Here is a 9,244-nt window from a genome sequence, read left to right on the forward strand (position 1 = left end):
AATAGCAACTGGGTACAACACACTTGTGGGTCTGAGCTGACAATCACAGGCGCTTAGGTTCAGAAGAGGACCACTCTCGTGAAATAACAGCAGGTGGATATACCGTGTCATCCAAGATCATCAATCCCAATAGCTGTATCTAAACCACCCGAAGGCCAGACTTTCAGAGCTCAGGCATGGACACCAGGGGTTCTGTACACAGGAACACACATCAGGAGTTTAAGCCAGCTGGTAGGCACACATGCACCCACACAGCCTGCAGAACATCCAGAGACATAGCGTAGGTAGCTGGGAGTGGGACACAAAGGTTTCCGGACTTACAGCCCCTCTAAAGACTGTTTGCTCTTGTCAGAGCTGGCATAATCACTGAATCCACTCATAGGTCTGCCCTGGTACAGAAGCTTGAGTGATTGGACCTTAGGAACAAATTCTTCAGTACAAGGGCGGCAAGACTTTGGAATAAATTGCCCAGAGATGTTGTGGCTGCCCCCTCCCTGGAGGTGTTCAAGGCCAAGTTGGACAGAGCCTTGAGTAGCCTGATCTAGCTGAGAGGCGTCCCTGCCCATGACAGGGAGGTTGGATTAGATGATCTCTAAAGGTCCCTTCCAGCCTAGGCCATTCTATGATTCTATGAATTTCACGTATCTGCAAGAGTTCAAAATAATATATTTAGGAAAATATTATGATGCATAAGCAAAGCAGAAAGGCACTTCTAACAATGTGCTGTCCATCAGTCCAGCTGGTGTTACTTAGCACAAATGCAGTAACATACCACAAATTGCAATATATTCCCACCAGTTCTGCACTGAAAAGGAGAACGCCTCCCAGAGCACTATGATTTAATTAAATGAAAGGTACAGTCAGCATTTTAAAAGGGGAGTCTTGAGGTTGGAGAAGAACACGAGAAATGTAACCTGTAGATGCTAACTGCTTACATCTCTCTGCTTTGAAACACTTCATTTTTAGAATTCCTCAAATCTTTCTGCTGCAAGTCATGCAAGGATTAAAAACAATAAGGGAGTAGAAAATACAGAAATACATATGACGCTCCTTTACCTTTTTCCATTCCTCCTGATAAAATATAGTTGAAACTCTCAGTAATAAGAAGGGGTAAAATATTAATAGTCTTTCTTTTCAGCTCAGCCCATGGTAGTGCTACGGTACCGTTTGGCTCCACCTGAGAGAAACATTGCAAGCAGCACCTGCAATAAAACTGGAAGATTTACGTAATTTCTCTCAACACAGTCCTTCAGGAGGCAAGGCTTCCTCACCTCCCTTGAACTTAGAAAAACAGAACTCCTGAGCATCTGGGAAGGCTACACATTGCAAACAGCACCTCAACAGCGAGTGCAGAGTGCTCTCGGCAGCACACCCTCAGTGAACGCCGAGCAGGATGCTCTGCTCCAGCAGAAGGCTTCTGAATTGCCTTTAAAAGTAGCTCTTGCTTGGGCACATTACAGCAGCCTGTCTGCACAGCCACAAACACGCAGATGATTGTCACAGCTTTATACTGGAGGAAAGGGCGAAAGCCAGGCAACCCAACACAGACACAAGAGGTGTGTCAATATGGAAGAAAGTAAGAAAATTCAGCAGAATTAACACGAAATGCATTGACTCTTCTTCCTTCGTAGGACAGGTGAAAAAGGGAGTAATGATTTATGACAGTTTTATTTATCATCTGGTTTGTTTTTCCCACTTTATGACAGGCACTGCAGTGATTCATTAGGTAGAAAGTGAGAGTCTCATTGCAAGAATCTTTTCAAAATCTGTGTTGTGTGCTAAAATCTTTGTTTCAATCCTAGCAGGCCAAGTACCCAGACAGTACTGTTATCTCACTGTACAAAATATATCCATAGAACTCTGCAAGAGTTCCAAAACCATCAAACAAATTCCCCTATAAAATGATACCATCAATAACTCCCTTTCACACAACACCTTTATTCATAGAAATTATTAAAATATACTTGGTTATCTTCATCCTTGATGCAACACTTAGCAAATTTGGCTGTGGCAAATTTACGTCAGGTGTGATTTTGGCCCCTAGGACAGCATTCAAGAAAATTGCAATGTGTTGAGGCTTAAATATACCGAGAGGAGAAACAACCAATCAGCTTCTGAAATTCCAGAGATGCCTTCATCTCTGTGTTTTCCCTGTGGTTTTACACTATATTGTTGCGTATGAGTTACAAATGGGTGAAAACATTAAAGTTGAGCCAACTACAAAATAAGCTAATATCTCGTGTTTTCTGAAAAATGCAAGCCTAATTAGAGTTTAGGTAATTAAAGCTTTCACAGTTATAAAAAATACAATACATTCATTTATGCAAATCTGCCACTGAGTGCGCTTTCAGTAAAATACCATGTAATGCGCATAACGTCAGAATTTCGCTTACAATTGAAACGTCTGCAAAGCAAGTTCTCTTCCTAAATTTCAGGCACATGCACTGTAATTCTCTTGCATTATGGATTTAAAACTCAGATTGCTTTGTCTTCATTTAGAAATGATTAGCAGTTTACATCGGATTTATGAGCTGGCATAGCCTTTGTATCATCGAACAACTACAAGCTGATTTACAAAAGCCCAGATACACTATGTGTATATCTGTGTAACTACAAAGTAATATGTGATGGCAGGCATAACCAGCACACATAATTTATAATTAAGTGATTAGCAATATAAGCCACTATTATTAAGTGATGTGTAATGCTGACATTGTGCTTGGGGCTGTATAAACTACAAGTGTAAGGCAATCTCTGCCTTGGAGTGGGAAATGACAGGCACCTTCTCCCAGACCCACAGGTTCTGGGGAGCCGGGAGGAGAAAGCACCCAGCGGGAGTCCTGAAGCCTGCTTGGCACAGGCAGAGCAGCACAGCCAGGCACAGGCCACCGCGGGCTGGCACGGCCGCCCACACCTCTGAAATCACAGAGACTCTGAAAGCAAAGACGCCTTTTCTCTGGTCAGAAAGCAGTAGAGCAATACCAAGCACATAAGTGTTCTTCAGCTTCTGTGACACTGAGGCAAAGACACAGCAGATCTTAATGCACAGCGAGTTAGACCTGGTGATTTTGCCCTTGCTCACTGTGCAACAAGTGGGGATAAGTCTCTTTCGGGGGCTGTGCTTTTTCTCCGCTCTGTAACTCTGAGGAGTTGAGATCAGCTCTTGGGAGCACAAAACCTGACTGTGCCTCCCAGGGGATCAAGGAGATTCACAGAATATGAGGTCCCCCTACACGACGACAGCAAGTTCTCATGAAACAACACCCAAGGCACTATTTGGACAGCAAAACAGGTGAGAAAGGTGATTCAGAAACATTGACCCAAAAGTGAGATGCCACAGCCAGAGTAGTTAAATAATCAGGATCGCAAGAACAGCCACTAAATGTTTGAGGGAGAGAGGACTTTCCAGATAGTACGCACATTCGAGTTTGATCCTTTATTTCCAACGCAGATTGAGATTTTAACAGAAGCAGCACGTGCAAGAGGAAATTCTAGTTTGCAGCACTCACAGCGTTGCTCTGTTAGTAGTCACATTTCCTTGAACGTGCAGAAGGGCAAGAGGTATGAAACTTCTTGACGTAAAACCAGTGTAGCTCCACCAACAGTTAACACTCAAGAAGGAGTAAATATCCACTTTCATATAAGGTGGGGAGGAGGGGAGTTTTTAATACCTGCCCTATGAATTAGGCAGGTAAATGCCGCAGTAACTAAAATCTGGTTTAAAACTTTTTGGGGGTAATCAGGCTTTGAAAAACAACGCTAACAGATACTGTCATTAGTTTTGAAAATCCTCTGCTTCTTTCATGCTCAGCAGTCTAAATGGGAAAAAATCCAAACTGGAAGTGTCCTTCATTATTATTTACATAGAGCCTTACCTGCTCTTTTGTTGATAAATCGAAAAGCTGTATTTGCAGCAAAATAATGATAATATACAGCTGCATGGACAGATTACGAAAAGCAAAGCAACCAGACAATTATTTACTGTGCTACTCTAAGACAGGTACTAACTTTCTTTACATCAACAAGTCTTAAAACTGTCACGGAGCTTTTAATTGCCATTAATAAGGTAGAGATAAAGCCCTCTGGGTCTTAATCCCATCATCGTGGTGTTGCAAGTTAATGATATGTTAGCTGGTGCTGTATATCACTAGCTTACAGAAGGGTCAGAGGGAACATTTCATCCTAGGCCATCAAGGCTGTATTCCATGGGTAACCTCTAACCTGTCGGGGCTGTCAATCAATGGCAGCATGCACGAACAGCCTGCCTCTGGTAAACCTCCTTTCACACCTATGAATTTTGTCAGTCATCATCCATTATTAATAGTTCTTTCAGTTGCCACAACTAGACTGAGTTGTCAGATCTTTTCAGGATAGTGGAGGGTGATTTGCTATTGATCTTACCTTGGAGAATTAGTGATCTGCTCCTGACTTTGGCTAGCTGACGGCACCGTGAAAGGTAGAAGATTGTTTGGCTTGCTGTAGAGGACCTCAGAAGATTATAAGAATACAAGAAATGTAAGAAGCCTAGAAAATATTAAAGGGGCTATCAAGGAAACACAGCTTCAGATGGATTTAGCTAAGAGATGAACTGGGATCGTAAAAGTCAGGTCATGGAAAGTATCTGGGCCCCAGTAATGAGCAGGACCTCTGAGGGGTATTGTCATACAGATAATAGAGATCTGCATCAACCCACCAGAAAATTCATGGTTACTTTGATCGGATCTATGTCTCCTGTATAGATAAGGGCAAACAAAGAAATCCAAAGGAAAGGCCATTTTCCCTAGCTTGCTATTGAAGTCTTTTTACAGAAAAATACTCTGGAGACCAGGGGCTCCGCTGAATAGTTCTACATAGGAAATAGGACTGGAAGAGTCCTCCTAGGTCATCCCCTGCTACATCTGACACATCATATCTCATTGATATCACAACATCACAATCTCATTGATAAATTCACCAGTAGTTTTCTTGCTCCTGTGACTCCTGTCAGAAAGTTGCTTCAAAACTTCACACTATTAAAAATCTTCATCCCTTTCCAAAGCATATTTATTCAGTTGACTCATATCAATCATTCCTATAGCATTCAGTACATTCCTAATTTATTCAGTTCTCTCTCATCACTTACCCTGGTGCTGTGTTTATAGGGAGCAATATACACCTACACCATTTCAGTTTTGCTAAACTAAAGACACAGTCTTTTTTCCCCTCATTTCCTATCTCAGTGTAATAGCTCTTTTTCTGGACTGTGTCTTTTTCTGGATCTCCCCAGTGCCTTGTACAAAAGTAGTCAGGAATCCCACATGTTTCCTGGATACGCTTCCCCTGATGCAACATCCAGGGGAACATCTCAGGGAATATTTCCCTTCCCTGCTGTTGCAGAGCTCCAGCAGTTGTCAGTCATTGTGAGATTCAGCAGAACACTTCTCTGTTACTTCCAGCTGATGAGCCTCCTGCTCAGAGCTAAAAAACATCTGCATGACCTTGTGGTTTATTAGTACTTAATTTTATCCGTTTTCCATTTCTCCTCTTGTCAGGGTCAGTCCTTCTCTGAATTGTCAAGGCCTCTCAGCTTTCTGTCTCTTACAGACTTTGTATCTGCATAGATTTTCTGCTGTGGCCACAAATAAAAATGTTCAGACAGGTCACAAGACTAATCACTAACAAACCCTGCTAGTTAATGTTCTTGTCCCGTGACAGTTCTTTCAGCTCAGTTCTCGGCAATCCTCCTATAGCTATTTCTTTACATTCGTTGTGCCTGAATTATTTTCTTTCACGTACCACTGCATTAAGCATTTACAGAAATCTTGATGACTTAGAGATACTATATTTCTCTGGTCACAAACTCAAAGAAAGATATCACAGCAATCTGACACAATTTATCTTCAGTAGCCTATCTAATACTACAGTATTTGTTATATTGTATATCTTTTCTCCAACAGATCTCCTCAAAGACCACCTACTGCAGTAACAATGGTCAGCTTCCCCTAGTCTCACTCTGCTATGAATGAAGAGCTTAAGAAGTTAATGGAATTACTTCAGAATAAAAAATAAAAATATAAGACCTGGTCTGCCTTGGAACATGAGCCACAATGTAAACTCATAACACTAAGATCGGTTATAGAGACACAAAGGATTAGCCATCTCAAAATTACAACACTATCTATCTAGAATCAAAATAATTTGAGAAGTCCTACCAAGCTTTGGCAGGTTTCTAAGCTGATGGCAGGAAGCCTTGTTGGTTGCTGTTGCTGGGCTATGAAGATACGGTTCAGTTGCATACAGCTACTTGCCCCAGAGCCTGAAATGAGAATATAGCAAAATTTGCTGTGTTGTCCTAAATCATCTTTAGCTTTGCCTCAGTATTTATACCTTAGCGTAGATATCTTAATGGAAATAGGACTTAGCAAGTAAAGAACTGGCAGGACGTGCAAGCTTGCAGAATTCCCAGGTGCCAGCCCAGCTCTAGTTATGACCTTGTTCTGCAGGACAGTGACTTCAGTATTGCAGACGTGCACGGAGCCCATGCTGCTATGGGCCCTTTCAGAGAGCTAGTCGTTCTCCCTGTTGAAAACATAATAACATGGACAAGTGGCTGAAAATTACATTCTTTTGTGAACTCCACTGTCTCACCAGGTCAATTTAATTATTCAGAGAAGATTAGCAGAGAGAGAAAAGAGTACCATTGCTAGACCCTAAACAGTGTGCCATGGCCCTCTTGCAGGAGAGAGGATGACTTAGTGACTGAAACAGAGCAGAGAGACTTACAGTGGCACTCTGGACGTTCTTTATGACATTGGACAAGTCACTTGAACTCTTTGCTCTTCGGTTTCCTCACCTGTAAAATCTTCATCGTGATAGCTCACAAAATCACAGACTTATTTTGAGACCTTATCTATTAGCGCTTTTGAGATACTTTTAGATCCTTAGACGCACGCTTCTAGAAATTATCATCTATTCAGTAAGTATGTTTGGGAGCAACAGTTCTTAATTTCAGCTGAGTCAGTAGGGCTGCTCCCCATACAAACCTCTTAGCTTAGAATTTCTTATGGGGCTAGAGAACCTAAGTTTCAATCTTGCTGAGGAAGTGTGAGGAAAGGATAGCAATGTGCACAGCACATTAAACGTTGCTACACTCACTTGTCATTGGAAGCTAGGTGAACATGAAGGTGATAGCAGACAGATACCCCAAGGCCTAACAGAAATAGATGGTAAGAAAAATTTAGCAAGAATCACACATTTGCCTATGTTGCGGTTTGGCCCTGGCTGGCAGCCAGGTGTCCACACAGCCACTCTCTCACTCCACCTTCTCCACTAGACAGGGGCAGAAAATATATCAAAGGGCTCAAGGTTTGAGATAAGGACAGGGAGATCCCTTGCATTTACCGTCCTGGGCAGGGCCCAGTTTCTACAAGAGCCATTCAACTAACCATCAGCGTTGATTCACTCGAAGTTGCCTAAACAGCCTAAATCTTCTTCTTAACAGTTATAGAATTTCTTTATTAAGCTTGTCACACCTGGGCTTGTGTGAACACCAAGGGCAGCCACCAAAAGCTCTGCGTGTAGCCTGCAGACATCTGCAGGATGCCTGACTGGCCTCCTGCTAGGTGTACATAACTCCAGTTGTCCAAACTCCTCTAAAGAGAACAAGAAGGAAGCTCATTGTTTCCATGACAACTTGCAAGAATATCTAAATTAAAAACTGAAGTTTTGTCATTTGCATGGCAAAGAGAGCAGGGAAAAAGGAAGTATTGTTAGGTATTGGTAATGTAAAAACATAAGTATGCTGTTATTTATGTAATTAGTTATTGCTTTCATTATGGGTGCAGTCTTAATGGTTATAGTATTTATGTATAATTACCTTAATATTCACTGAAATTTCCAAGTAGCTCCCTAATTAACTGTCTCAAATATATAATTACATTGCATCTTTACGCAAGACTTGCCTAATTAACGTAGTTACACCACTTCTTTGTGAATGTGCATTATTAAATGCTCTTCGCATCATTCTTCTGACTTCTTGTAATTCACGCTTTATAAAAATTAAGATCTTGAATTAGAAACCTTCATGAGCAACCAGCTCCAAAAGCAAGAGCCAAATGATCTTTTCTTAACAAAAAACAGATCTTACTAAGCCTCATTACCACTCCCTTTAACAAAAGCTTTCCATCTGGATCTGAAAGAAGTCCCAGGTACCATTGTCTTTTAAGAGGGCATAGAAAATACAATATACATTTAAAGAGAAGAAGACTTTGCTGCCATCGAGGTTCCAAACTCCTGGACTACCTGACTCATCTCCCAACAAGCTCATCTGGCAAAGTAATTAGATGACTGCATGATAGCTCCCCAATCACTTGACAGTGTCAGGTAGCTTTTTCAAATTACAGAAATTAACAAGTCATTTTGGAAGACTCTCATTGATAAGACTGGCCTACAAAAACTTGTAGGCCACAGTTTTAAAGCAAGAGCTTTGAAAACCTTTTCACAAAATGTTCCACATCTATACTTGCCCCACTACCTGTCACTTTGAAGTGCCTTGCATGTCATGAGTTACCAATGTATCACAGCTAAGGAGCACTTGCTCTAGGGTGTGGTTCCTAGCTCCATGGGCAAAGGACTGAACGTCAACATCAGTCAGCAACACATGTGAAGGGAAAGTTTCAGCTCTGAAGAACTTAATTGGATTTATAGACTGAATTCCTCTGATCCTTAGCATCTCGAACTGCTCAGGTAGTGATCTGAGAAGAAAGGGAGTAGGAAGAAATTCTGGGATCACATCTTGTGGCAAAGTTTTTTCAGGGGCCATTTGTGTCCATCTTCACCTGCCAGTAAGGACATTACACAGCTACTGAAGCAGCAGGGAAATTAGGTCAGAGGTAGTTTCTCAAAACAGAAGAGGTGAACTGTTTAACATCTTTGTCAGCAACATGGACAGTGGCATCGAGAGCACCCTCAGCAAGTTTGCTGACAACACCAAGCTGTGTGGGGCAGCTGACGCGCTGGAGGGTAGGGATGCCATCCTGAGGGACCTCAACAGGCTGGAGAGGTGGGCCCAGGCCAACCTCATGAAGTTCAACAAGACCAAGTGCAAGGCCCTCCATCTGGGCTGGGGCAATCCCAAGCACCAATATAGGCTGGGCAGTGATTGGCTTGAGAGCAGCCCTGAAGAAAAGGACTTGGGGGTACTGGTGAATGAGAAGCTCAACATGAGCCATCAGCGTGCACTTGCAGCCCAGAAAGCCAATCGTGT

This window comes from Apaloderma vittatum, unplaced genomic scaffold (genome assembly GCF_000703405.1).
Source record: "Apaloderma vittatum isolate BGI_N311 unplaced genomic scaffold, ASM70340v1 scaffold2977, whole genome shotgun sequence".
Lineage (NCBI taxonomy): Eukaryota > Metazoa > Chordata > Aves > Trogoniformes > Trogonidae > Apaloderma > Apaloderma vittatum.